The sequence below is a fragment of the Canis aureus genome, chromosome 12, assembly GCF_053574225.1.
Source record: "Canis aureus isolate CA01 chromosome 12, VMU_Caureus_v.1.0, whole genome shotgun sequence".
NCBI classification, from domain to species: domain Eukaryota; kingdom Metazoa; phylum Chordata; class Mammalia; order Carnivora; family Canidae; genus Canis; species Canis aureus.
Genome location: NC_135622.1, coordinates 48,934,180 through 48,947,694, shown reverse-complemented (window position 1 = coordinate 48,947,694; position 13,515 = coordinate 48,934,180). Strand labels below are relative to the sequence as shown.

The 13,515-nt window shown below is 37.1% G+C and overlaps 1 protein-coding gene across 11 annotated transcripts in view; it reads left to right on the top strand.

Annotated features, from left to right (window-relative positions):
- Positions 1-13,515, top strand: part of TDRD15 (tudor domain containing 15) — a 248,681-nt gene that overhangs the window by 99,969 nt on the left and 135,197 nt on the right. For all 11 annotated transcript variants that reach the window (XM_077843990.1, XM_077843989.1, XM_077843985.1 and 8 more), the window contains exons 3-4: positions 10,605-10,631; positions 11,146-11,207. The gene's annotated coding sequence lies outside the window, so the exon portion shown is untranslated. The remainder of the gene's footprint in view (positions 1-10,604; positions 10,632-11,145; positions 11,208-13,515) is intronic.

Below are 13,515 nucleotides of genomic sequence, written 5' to 3'. Positions count from 1 at the left end.
GAAAGAAGTGGGTTTTCACTGGTCCTCTTGTGGTACAGTTTCTGAATTTCTCATTTTTTGAATAAGTGAAGTGGCAATGAGGAGCCTAAAGGATATCCATTACTTCCAGGCCCAGAATTGTGAAGAAGGGTGTGGGAAAGTAAATAGTCATCATGTATGTGGACATGTGGGGAATAGTGTGCCTTTCTGGGGCAAAATAGAGCAAAAAGACATAGGGTTTGAAGATACATGTACACCTGTGAAACCATTGCCATTACCTGTATAGGCAAACTCATGACATTGTAAACATTAAAATACTTAGAGCTTTCTGTATGTCAGTCCTACCTCAACAAAGTGGTTTAAAAACAAAAGAAAAGGCATAGGGAACAGTCTCTGAAAGGGTTTTGTTGATGATGGACCATGAGTTCCAGAGGGCTTGGTGAAATGGAGTTGAAAACGAGTGGAAGATGGAGTCAGAGGATTTGAAGAGCCATAGAGAGATAAGGGATGGCGTGAAAGGTTTTGCCATTTACCCAAATGCACAAGCCAAGTCTTGTAAACATCCTCTCTAGAAGCAAAGATGCAAATCCCACTTCTTTTCACTTCTACGGCTACCAGTTATTCTAAGCTGTCCGCCCCTGGCCCCATGGTTGTACTTCTAATTGGCTCCCCCCCCGCCTTTTTTTTTTTTTTGCTCTTGCTTCCCTCTTTCTTAATCTCCACATAGCAATCAGAGGAGATTTTTAGGAATTATATTCAGATCATGTCATTCTTTTGTTCAGAAGTCTCTAGGATATTCTCATCATGTTTAGAACAAATTCAAGCCCTTACCAAGACTTGTACAGGCTTTGTATACTCTGGCTCATAGCACTTCCCTCCCCTAGCCTTATTTCCTACTGTTCTATTCACTTCATACTGGAGGTGGCCACACCAGATGCTGTGCATGCTCTTATCTTGGGGCCTTTGCTTTTACTATTCCCTTTACTTGTCAAGCTTTCCTCAAGATATTCATGTGGCTCACCTCCTTATTTCTTTAAATTTGTTCAAATGCCGTCTTATCTGAGAGACCATCCATGCCTAAAACAGCACCTTCTTACCACTCTCTGTCTCTTCATCCTGTTTGTTCTTTATATTACTTAATTTAATACTGTTTAGGTTTGCCTATATACTGTTACCCTGATTCTTCCCCTACTGTGTGAATGTTCTGTGTAGAGATTGACAGCTGCTGAATGAATTCTCCTGCAATAATGAATAAAAGAATGAATGACTGAATGAAATGAATCTACACTTTTATTATTTCCTAACGTTTATATTTTAATTTCATTTACCTCTTCCCTTATGTCAGGGAGCTCTCTATGGAGTACAATTCTTATTTGCTTGAGAGACTATTCATATTTTTGACTGTGATTCAAGTCCATCTATGATTTGACATCACCCTATAAAGTAAAAATCCAGATATTGAACAAAATGGGAGAAAGTTTCTAAAATACAGATTGAGAGTAGATGATTTCTACTTTAGAAAAACCTATCATGTAAAAATCTGTTCATTAAAATACTACTAGAGAGACAAATCTTGGAGATTGAGGGGCTTGTGGCATTCTTCATTAAAGATTCTCCTGAAGTATCCAATAATCTCCCTATTACCTAGTTTTTATCTGTAAAATATAGGGGAAAGTACCCGACCAAGTGACAGGTTTCATGGTATGGCTTTCAAGCTCTACACAGCTTTCAGAAGGGACAAGTAGGGACACAGATATGCAAAAATCTGTATTTTAGAGACATTCTCCCATTTTGCTCAATATCTGGATGCTTTTTATTCAGGAGAGGCATAAAAGAACTGAAAGGAATATCTAACTTTGGACCTTAGAGAACTGCCAAAAACCTCAATATTTTTTTTCCTTTAGATATTGGCAAAAATTTACCATAAGCCTAATTTTTCTAGAAAAACTGAATAAGCTAATCAGATCTTACTCTAATTTTTCCCTCCGGTAAATCTGCAAGAACTCTATAATCTCAACTATCATCACTGTTATTATGATAATCTATATCTGAAAATGTAGATCCCATCGTGACCCCATTCCAATGGGGAAGAAGTCTATCCATTACAGGGGTAACAAATACTTTAATTAATAGGAGACCTATCTTCAGCCAGGTGTCATATTTTAACAAAGCTGTCATCCAGTAACATGAAACAAATGTCAATGCAGAATTAATTTGTTTTATAATTAATGTTCAATCTTTGGTGTCAAATGGGTATAATAATTTAATGATAGTAATTAGATTTTATTGTAATTAGCTTAAAATGAAGAATACATTCAGAGTCATGCAAAGTAATGCTGGAACTGATTTTTTATGTATGTGTTCTATACAGTAGGAGACTACTATAACGATGTCAGTTCTATAGTCTATAAATTTAGTACTGGTTCAAAACAAATAGCAAGCTTAAAAAATATTGACAAATTGATTCTTGCTTTCATCTCAAAAAAAAAAAAAAAGACTAATTTTGGCCAGGAAATTTGGGAGGAAAAGCTGGGGGAGGGTGGATATTCTCTACTAGATGTCAAAATATACTATGATGTCCATGTAGAGGGATTAATGTATGGTAAGAAATGAAAGAGAAAATTCATAAGCAGAGTCAAGTTTATGTTACTATTTTATATCTGATCGAGTCAGTACTTTTAATCATTGAGAAAATCTTGGTTAGTTAGTCAATGTTCTTGGAACAACTGCTTTGAATTAGCAATAAATTTAAGAAAGCTGGATTAAAGATAAAATGGGCTTTTAGGAAAATCTAATGTATCATTAGAAGAAAATTTTCTTCTAACCTTTCAGTAGAAAGATTGGCAGCATGGCCAGAAACTACAAAGGGAAAAAACACAAATTTGATTCATAGAGTCTGGAATTTGCTTTTAAATATTTTATTTATTCATTTGAGAGAGAGCACAAGCAAAGGGAGAGGTAGAGAGAAAGAGAGAAGCAGATTCCCTGCTGAGCTGGGAGCCTGACATGGGCCTCCATCCCAGAACCTAGAGATCATGGCCTGAGTCAAAGGCAGATGCTTAACCATCTGAGTCACCCAGGTACCCTGAGTCTAGAATTTTTGTATGACAAACTATGACATTCATCCATTATTTCAGTTAACAAAATTTATTCTGTAGCTACTACATGCAAGGCAAAAATGTGAACAATATGTCTATAGTTAATATGGAATACAACAAGATAACATTTTAAATGTATAAAGAATTTTTATGTATCAATAGAAAAAAGATGAACAATTTGAGAGAAAATAGGAAAAATACAGGTAATTTATCTAAATACCTAAAGCCAATAAACAAATGTAGGAAAAGCTTCATAATCAAAGATCTAATTTAAAACGAGAAATGGCTTATCACTTACTGTAGGTTTTTTTTGTTTTTTTTTCTTACTGTAGTTTTTAAAAGATTTTTATTTATTTTAGAGATAGAAAGAGAGTGTGAGTACAAGCAAGAGGGAGGCAGAGGGAGAAGCAGACTCTCTGCTGACCAGGGAGCCCAACTCAGGGCTTGATCCCAGGGCCCTGAGATCATGACCTGAGCTGAAGGCAGATGCTTAACCAACTGTGACACCCAGGTGCCCCTCAATTCCTGTATTACTAAAGATTTAAAGGATTGATAATATCCACTATTAGTAAGGGTATAAGCAAATAGACATCCTTAATTCTTTTGTGAAAATATAAACTGTATAATTTCTAGAGGGCAGTTTGTCAGTGTGTAATAATGTTTAAAATGTGCATAACCTTTCACCAGCAAATCTGTTTCTAGAAATGAATCCTAAAGAAATAACTGCACAAGTATGTAGAGACTTTGATGTAAAAATCTTTCATTTGTAGAAATGCTTATACTAACTAAAGGTGAAGAAATCACCAATCCATAGGGTTTGGTTAAATAAATTATGCCATATCCATACAATGAAATTCTGTAAAACTGTCCCCAAATAAGGTAATTATTTTTATAACTACATGGAAACATGCCCATAATATGTTTTATTGAGAAAGTCACTTTTACAGTATATAAAGAATGAGTCCATGTTTAAAGTGTATATGTATTGGTACTCATAAATCTATGTGTACAATAGTGATACATAGAAATAGCATAAAAATGTTAATTAGATGCAGGATTTCAGAGGATTTATATATCCTTCTTTTTCTATCAGTATCTCTCATATTTATTAAAATAAAGAACATGAGTTGCTTTTATAATGAAAAGAGATACTATCATTTGAAAAAATTAAATCATAAAACCAGAACAATAAGCCACAGAAATTATTTTAAGGTCACTGTCTTCTGCATACATTTTGCAGGAGGATTTATAGGATGTTTAGTCCCAGATTTTTGCTGAGCTGAGAAATTTGCTTTGTCAGTTCTCAGCAATAATTTTGGTGAGGATTTCTGGAGGGCCAGACACTGAGATTCAGAAAGATGACCAGAACAACCCTATGGAGCCTATGGAGCTTCACATCTTGTACCATGGTCAATTTGAAATAGTAAGAAGAACTTTTAGCTGGAGGAGGCTGATGATTTCACTAACAATAGCACCTATATGGTCCTTAAGAAATGTATTTGAGGGCATCCTAAAAATTCGTAATAAAGAGATCTACAACATGGGCTTCTGAGTTAAGCCAACTGCCTGTCTTTGGACATCCTGGCCTAAAAGTATATTCTTTCACAGAATGGACCAGAATTAGGTGACATGAACTGATTGCCTATTGACTCTATTGGATCCGCATGTTCGGGTCAGCCCTTAAATCCCCACTTCTGGTATAGCTTCATTCTTTGGCTCTCCCATTCTTTAAAAAAATGAAGAGCTGCCTTAAAAACACTGGACAGACGCAGGCCAGTTCTTTTGGCCTGTAGGAAAGTGGACAATATATCTAAGCATCAGTTTCCTAAGGGATAGGTTAACTTAACTCCTGGATAGAGTTGAGAGAGTTTAGGTTCTTCAACCGATGCTACCAGCCCCTTATTGTAATTCCTCTGGGCTCAGAAACTCTCTTATCTCCTTCTTTTATTGGATTATATAAAATTTACCTGGTTTGCTGTGATATGCAGAGCCTTTCATGCTAGTTTGCTGTGGTCTAAGGTAGAGACCTAGCATTATTTGTTGGGATTCACATAGATGAGGGTACAAATGTGTCAACCCAGAGAGATATGATTATACATGAGCTCTGTTCTTTTGAGTTCTCTCTATATCCTGTGGAAACGAGGGGTTAAATCATTCACACAGATAACCCAGTGTGCTATGCAGAATGTGAAGAGCAAGCAGGGAACTATAAAGGCTCAGAGAAAGGAGAGTTATCTCCCATTAGAGACACATAGGATGCTTAAAGGAACAGGTAGTATAAGGAATGTAAGATTTCAATGAATGGGAGTTTTAAGGAAAATGAAAAATGCCCTACATTTCTCCTTCCTATAGGGGTCAGGTGATCTCTAGGATGCAAAGTCTGTATGCTTGGAGTACTTGAAGTTACCTGAAAACAGGATTGTTCTGTAAAGTCTTTTTTGAGCAGAGGAGCATGAAGCAGCAGGGAGGTAAACAGAACTCAAGAAGTATATATCACTGGGGTCTGAAAGGGACCCCAGAAAAGAGAATGCTGTAGAACTTTCAAGGGCCTTCAGCAAGAAATCAGAAGCAACAAGGGTCCTTGCCTGAGAAGTCTGAGATTCTAATTGAATCTTGCCACACACGCATAAAATATTTTTTTCTCAAATCATGACCTCTTTCTAGAAGACCTTTCATGGTCTCTATCTATTTATATCCTACCCATTCTTCAGTGTTCAAAGTCTGTCTTTCATGGTATTTTAATTGATTACCCATAATAGTGGTGTGCTCATTCTATGAGCTCCTGTGGCTCTTAATACCTCCTTTTTGTATAGCATCAATTGTGTACTTGCTTGTTGCCTCTTTATGATTATACATTTGCCATGTACCTCAAAGAATGTAAGATCTGTGCTTCTATCACTTAGCAAGCACCATGCTGGAAACATATTAACTATGCAATTTGTTGAGTAAGTGATAAATTCAGACAGATTTTTGTTTAGATCAGTGGTTGTATTAGTACCTCTTATGGGGTGTTTTGGAACTTTATGGGGAATACTTTTGGTTATAATGATTGAGGGGAATCATTGACCTTTAGCGGTCATGACCTAGATATGCTAGATATACTGCAATATATGGTACATTCCTGCATAATGAATGATCCTGTGTCTCATATGATTTTTGACCCACCAAATATTCAGGTAGGTGAAAAACAGTTTCATAATTATTTGAGCCTAGAAGGAAACTACATTCTACATATAAACACAGGTTTATATTTGTACTATATTACTGTATACTGAATTTTGCAGGAAGGCAAGCACTATGTAAATTGAGAGATAATTATATATTTTTTGTTTTTCCTTTGTTTATAATTTTACCAAGTGTTAGTTCACTGTTTTTGGAAAATCCTATCATTGGCAGTATTGCAGCTTATAGTAACTGAATCATCAATTCAGTACACTTGTATTTGTAGAGGTCTCATTCATGGGGCAACCATCTGACTCATTTATGTGTTCTTTGGTAGGCATGCCTAAGAATTCACTTATTAAAATACATGTTAGCGTATTATGAATTCATTTTTATTTCCCTTTTAGATTACTGATAAGATGTTTTATTATTTTATTTATTTATTTTAAAGTTGTACACAGGAAGGGTATGTTGTCTTTGAATTTCATCTCATGATAGTAAAAGGGGTGAATACTGAAGTCTGATAAGGTTGAAAACTACTAATATAGGGACCCCTGGGTTGCTCAGTGGTTGAGCATTTGCCTTTGGCTCAGGGCATGATCCTGGGGTTCTGGGATTGAGTCCTGCATTGGGCTCCCCACAGGGAGCCTGCTTCTCCCTCTGCCTATGTCTCTGCCTCTCTCTTGGTATCTCTCATGAATAAATAAATAAAATCTTTGAAAAAACTTGCTAATATACATTATAAGGTTTTCTATCTATTAATCATGGAAAGGTGGGGACCTTGCTATTGTTCCAGAAGTGCTGTCTAAGGTCTTCTCAATGAACATAAACCCAGTTCACGCCAATGGCTTCATTTAAAAGTTGACATTTCAACATAGCTTGATGGATATCTGGGGAATTGTTTACAATAAATATAATTATTGGAAGTCACATGATAAGTTAAAATTTTTCAAAATGCTAAGATGATCTTATCTTCTAATCTGAGGACAAGCCACATGTTAAGCCCTACCCCTCTCATTTTCAGGGCATCCCTCAAGGTTCTAGCAGAACTAGTAAGCTTATCATTATTAAGACAGTGGTTCTCACACTATAGCATACATCAATGGAAAGCTCCTTAAAATACAGATTCATAACCCTTGGCCCTAGAGTTTCTTTTTTTTTTTTTTTTTAGAGATTTATTTATTTATTCATGGGGGTGTGTGTGTGCAGAGATATAAGCAGGGTCCTCGCAGGGAGCCTGATGTGGGACTTGATCCCCAGACTCGGGATCACACCCTGAGCAAAGGCAGATGCTCAATCACTGAGCCACCCACATGTCCCAGGCCCTAGAGTTTCTGATTCAGTATTTCTTTCTTTAAATTTTAATTCCAGTATAATTATGTGTTATATTAGTTTATGTTACAACTATAACTGTGTTATATTAGTTTAATGTATACGATATAGTAATTCAATAATTCTGTACATTACTCAGAGCTCATCACAATAAGGGCACTCTTAATCTCCTTCAGCTATTTCACCCATCACCCTACCCACCTTCCCTTTGGCAACAACCAGTTTGTTCTCTATAGTTAGAATTTAGTTTGCTGTTTTTGGTTTTGGCCTTTTTTTTTTTTTTTTTTTTTACTGTGAAGCTTTTATTTCTCTGACATACTATGTTTCTCTACCATTACACACTTGTTGACTTAAAAAAAAGGTAGCATTTTATTTTACTTATTTTGATTAAAAATTATTTTATTTAAGTTAATTAATATATAGTGTATTATTAGTTTCAAAAGTAGTGTTTTTATATTTTTAAGGTAAATACCTATCAGTTAAATTACTGGATCATATGGCAATTCTGTTTTTAATTTTTTGAGGAACCTCCACACTATTTTCTACAGTGGATTTCAGTTTGCCTTCCCACCAACAGTGCACAAGGGTTCCTTTTTTTTCCCCACGTTCTTGCCAACACTTGTTTCTTGAGTTTTTGATTTTAGATATTCGGAGAGGTGTGAGGTGCTATCTTACTGTGTTTTGATTTGCTTTTCCCTGATGACGAGTGAGGTTGAACATCTTTTCATGTGTCTGTTGGCCTTCTGATTGTCATCTTTGGAGAAATGTCTGTTCATTGCTTATTCCTATTTTTAAAATTGGATTATTTGGTTTTTGGTGTTGAATTTATAAGTTCTTTATATATTTTATCTGGGAAACTATCTCTCCTTCTATTCTGAATGGTGGTACCAGAGTACTCCTGGTTGTAGATTTTTTCCTCTTGGCACTTTGAATATATCATGCCATTGTCTCCTGGCCTATAGAGTTTCTGCTGCAAAATCAGGTGATATCTTTAAGGGGTTTCCCTTATACGTAACTGTTTTCTTTTCTTTTGGTGCTTTTTATGTTTTTTAAATTTTATTATTTTAAAGGTTTTATTTATTTATTTATTTATTTATTTGAGAGCAAGCAAGTGAGCAAGAGCACAAGCGGGGAAGAGGGGCAGAGGGAGAAGGAGAAACAGACTCCTCACTGAGCAGGAGTCCAATGTGGAGCTTGATTATAGGACCCTGAGATAATGATCTGAGCTGATGGTGAACACTTAACTGACTGAGCCACACAGGCACCCCTTCATTGCTGTTTTTAAAATTTCACTCTATCACTCTTTTTTCCCTTTTAACTACCATGTGTATTGGTGTGACCCTCCTTGGGTTAATGTTGTTGGGGACTCTTCCTGGATCTGGGTTTCTCTTTCCTTACCCAGATTTTTGAAGTTTTCAGCTATTATTTCTTCAAATAACATTTCTGGCTCTTTTCCTCCCTCTTCTCCTGCAATCCCTATAAAGTAAAAGATAACGGTTATCTTCCCCTCTTCCTAGGGCAGGAGTCACTTTGGAATGGTACTGACCCATGTTAGGGCTGCTTGCACACTTCCATGCTTGTGGTGCTGCTTTGGGTGTATTCCTGTTGAGGCTGAGTTGGAGGGGTGGGTTTGCAGGAAGACACAGGGGCAGGGCACCAGTGTTTGCAAAGTGTGAGCAGGTTTACTGTGAAATGGGATCTGTAGCCATTGTTCGCAGCTGATCTGGTTCCTGCAGGTATTTTCTTTAAGAGCATATAAGCTGGAGGAAAATGTCATGTGCCAGCGCTTTTATTCTTGGAGAAATCTTTCAAAGAGTCCTGCCCCTTCATCATATACTCTGAGATTAATAAACATACATTCCTCCTGTATACCATAGGAATTTTTCAAACTGGTGCTTCCGTGGTGTGTGTCTCAGCAGGGCTGTTTGTTATGCTCTCTTTAAGAGTGGGGAGTTTCCTATTGCTCTCTGCCTCTCCCAGACCTGTGCTTGACAATTTATAAATTTCTATGTGTTAAGCCCCATTGATTGTAAGAACTTGAGACATTAAGCCATTCTGGTTTTGAAAACCAAATGTTATGGGGGAATTCACCTTCCCAGGGCAGGTCCTCTGTGCCTAGGGTGCATGGTATGGGGTTTGCTTCTCTCCCCTCTCCATGCCAACAGCATCCCTCCCTCCTAGGGAACAGGCCCCTCAGGCTCCTAACCTAGTCTCTGTTCTTCCTACTCTCTGTGATAGGGCCTCTTCTCAACATTTAGCCTGGAGAGTGTATTCTATCAGTCTTCCTGTTGTTTTCCAGGTTATTTCCACTGATGTAGATCTATGTGTGGGACAAGGTGAATCTAGGATCCTTTCCCTTTATAGCTTCTCCAAGTCAGTATTGTTGAGGTGGAGCAAGTTCTCAGGTGATGCTGCTGCTGCTGCTCAGGAGCCCACAGTGCTGAGAACCACTTAGGAGATGCTAGAAATTCATATATATTTGTCCCTGCCTTGGTCCAGTATGGGCATAAAGCAGGTAATATATATATATTCTTCAAGGAAGAGAAAGAAGAAGAAAATCATAGAACTGGCAATGAGTCTAATACAAAAATGCAAATCAAGGATCTGATATATTTGCTGAGAGGGGGTGTTTGCACAAATATAGTGCCAAGTGTTTCAAATGTCTCTACTGCTAGAAATGCATGTTTTTAAAATATAATCACCTATGGCATCTGGAAAAGAACCGCTAGACTCTTCAGAGCTGTTGTCTGAGACAGAATTTTTTTTTGGGGGGGGACAGAACTTCTGTGGCCAGCCTGAGGAGTGGGCAGTCTGATGCGTCATTATAAATATATTTTAAAAAGATAAATATATAGGCATGTTCATATACACGCACATGCACACACATATGGGATGGATTGAGTAACAGATCCACCATGTGCTTCATTTCAGACAGTTGTGTCATAGTCATTTAATTTTAAGTAAATGATTATAACTAGAAGTCTTACTCAAGTTTTGCTTGTTCTTTCAAAAGAGTTCCTTTTTCACTTACAGGTACTAAAATAGAAAACAAACTGGATGGTAAGTGGGTGAAATTGCCACCTTACACTTTCTTCCAGAGGAGCAGGGCAAAATTCCATTTTATTTATTGTTCTTTAAAAAAAAATCAGGTCTAATAGTCACAATGAATCCTTCACACATGACCAAACTATTTTTTGTTTCTGATTGTCTCCTATAGCGTTTATCTTAATGTTCTTCCATGTGTATAATTTCCCAGAAAATTTAGTACTTAATATTCTGATGGTTTTTAGTACATGTTCGTCTCCCCACTGAGACAGTAAGTGATTCAAGGGCAAAGTCTCTGCCTTACACCATTTCTTTATCTTCCAGTGCTGAACCCACATGAGGTACTTAATATAAGCTAGAACAGTAGTTCTTCATGTGAGGTGGAGGTGAGAGAACATATCAGAATCACATGGGGTGCTTTGAAAAAATTCATATACCAGAAAGTCCCATCTAATTCTTAAGGTGCAAGATTTTAATTTTTTTTCATGTTGTTTGTATTTTTAGTGATAATTTCAACCTGCTTTTACAGGATCTAGTACCTTCATTGTGGGAACTTGGCTTATGATTAAGTCAGCACCACAAAACCAGTAGGTAAGTGATGGGTTACTTTGTAGCAAATAATGGGAATACTAGTTTACTTATTTGGAGGGAAAAAGTTGAATCCTTTCATTGAATCATATAAAAATTCATTTACTTAACTTAATATCTTATATATGCCAACCACTTTTTCTAGATTTTGAGGGAACAGGAGTAAGAAAAAGGGACAATGAATTGATGATCTAGGGAAAGTTTCATTATAGCAGGGTTCTATGGGCAATTAACATACATGTATACAAATATACATTTATGTACATATACACATTGGATTTCAGCTTTCCCTAGTCAAAGGGCTATAAACAAAATAAGTCAAGATAAGGAAATGGGGGAGACAGGAGATATAAAGGATAAGCCTATTTGAGAAGGTGACAACTGGGCAGAAATTTTAACAAGGGGAAGAAGTGACAATGTGAAACAATTGGAGAACAGGGCATTCTGAGTGGAGAGAACAAGTGACTGCAAAAGTGTTTAGGCAGAAAGGAGCTTGTTTTGGTCTTTGGAAAGTGGGGAGGAGTATGTGTCTTTGTCCTTGATCATTGAGAGTAGGAATTGGAAAGTGAGCTGGAGCAATGTGACAGACTAAAAAATCCTGGAGTGGTGACATAGGCTTTTCCAAATATATGAATGGCACATTCATAACTCCTTCCATAGGAAGGCAACTGGACTCTGCTCAAAAGATATTAATTCCCACGCCTCAGATGTTAAGCTGAGTGATATGTCTAATAGTATTGAGCAGGATATAGTAAATTCCACCAAACACAAGGAGATCTTGATCCCTGTCTTTGGGGTGCTATGACAAAACAACATAGACTGGGCGGTTTATAAACAACAGAAATTTATTTCTCATGGGTTCTGGAGGCTAGAAATCTTGCAGCAGGGTGCCAGTATGGTCTGCTGAGAGCACTCTTTTGGGTTGCAGGTGTCTCATTGTATCCTCACAAGGCAGAAAGGGATGGGGAGCTCTGTGGGATCTTCTAAGTACAGTAATCTCATTCATGAGGGCTCCACTCTTGTAATCGAATCACCTGCCAAAGGTCCCACCCACAAATATCATTATCTTTGGGAGTTAGGGTTTCAGCATATGAATTCTGGGGGGAAAGCAGACATTCAGATCATAGCTGTATCCAAAATAGAGAAGCAAGGAACATGTTTTTACGTTGGGCACTGTGTGAACTGGAAATGCCTAGGAAAACCCCTCTGGATGTGGGAGAAGTGGCCTCCTTTGTGGATCAGAGTGTTGCCCAGGACTTTCTCTCTGCATAGGAGTATGGATCATCTTATGCTTGGTGAAAGTTCCACCTGGGAGGGGTATAGAAGGATGGGATTTCATTTCCAACCCCAATAGCTTTTGTTCTTGCCTCTATTCTATCTTGGATGGGTTCCTTTCATTATAATAAAAAGTGAAAATAATGCTTATATTGGCATCACATGTAAGCGAGATTTTTGGTGCTTAGAAGATGTAAGCCTACTTGGATGCTATAGATCTTCTCCTACCCTTCTAGGAATTGGCTCATTTGATTGTAGGGGCTGGCAGTTCTGAAATTTGTAAAGCAAGTTGGCAGGCTAGAAACTCAGGTAAAAGTTGATGTTGCAAGTCTTGAGTCTGAGTTCCACAGGGTAGCAGGCCGGAACTTCAAGCAGGGTTCTATGTTGCATTCTTTTTTTATTTATTTAAATTCTCTACCTACCTATCTTTAGCATTTATATTTCTTTTTTTTTTCAGCTTAAGTGAGGTATAATTGATGAATAAATTGTATATATTTAAAGTATAGAATGTGATGGTTTGATGTGTGTATACATGATGAAAGGACTATCTTCCATCTCAATGGTTACTCTCCTTAACCCCAACCATGGTAAGAATGCTTAAGATAAACCCTCCCAGTGAATTTCAGGTACACAATGCAGTCTTGAGGAGAATTCCTTCTACTTCAAGAATTTCAGTCTTTGGTCTTAAGGCATTTCCTCTTTAAATGAGGTCTACCCACATTATAGAGGTTAATCTGATAATTTATTCACTCAAAGACTACTGATGTACTTATTAATCAATTTAATTACTTGTTATTTATTTACTCACTATTTATTCATTCACTGATTTACTTACTCCAAGTCTACATCTAAAAAATGCCTTTATAGAAACATCTAGACTGGTGTTTGACCAACAGTTGGGCACTGTAGGCTAGGCTAAGTTGACACATTAACCATCACATTAAGTTAACCATCAAAGACACACACACTAGTGTCTTATACATTAAATGAACCAGTGTTCTTGGTGTAGAGATTGTTCCTTGGATATGCAGTATAA